This window comes from Charadrius vociferus, unplaced genomic scaffold (genome assembly GCF_000708025.1).
Source record: "Charadrius vociferus isolate BGI_N301 unplaced genomic scaffold, ASM70802v2 scaffold892, whole genome shotgun sequence".
Taxonomy (NCBI): domain Eukaryota; kingdom Metazoa; phylum Chordata; class Aves; order Charadriiformes; family Charadriidae; genus Charadrius; species Charadrius vociferus.
The window spans coordinates 166,263-166,535 of record NW_009647397.1 but is presented as its reverse complement, the minus strand read 5'-3'; positions in this window follow the sequence as shown (position 1 = coordinate 166,535).

Here is a 273-nt window from a genome sequence, read left to right as displayed (position 1 = left end):
GAGGCCTTTGGGTGGTCACACTGAGCTCACCTCTGTAGCAGCGTTTGTCTGGCCATCACCGCGACTCTGTGCGTGCGTGGCAGCGTGGCCATGCCTGAGTGCATCCTGACTTGTGCATCCTGACTTGTCCCTGTCTGTCACCTCCTTGACCCCTCAGTGCCTGGGACGGGGGTGGGTTCAGCATCCCCCCGAGCGCGACGCCCTTTTGCCCCCCCATGGCCGTCCCACCCCATTGTGTTGGGGGGAGTGGGGCTGACGCTGCTGTGGGTGGGG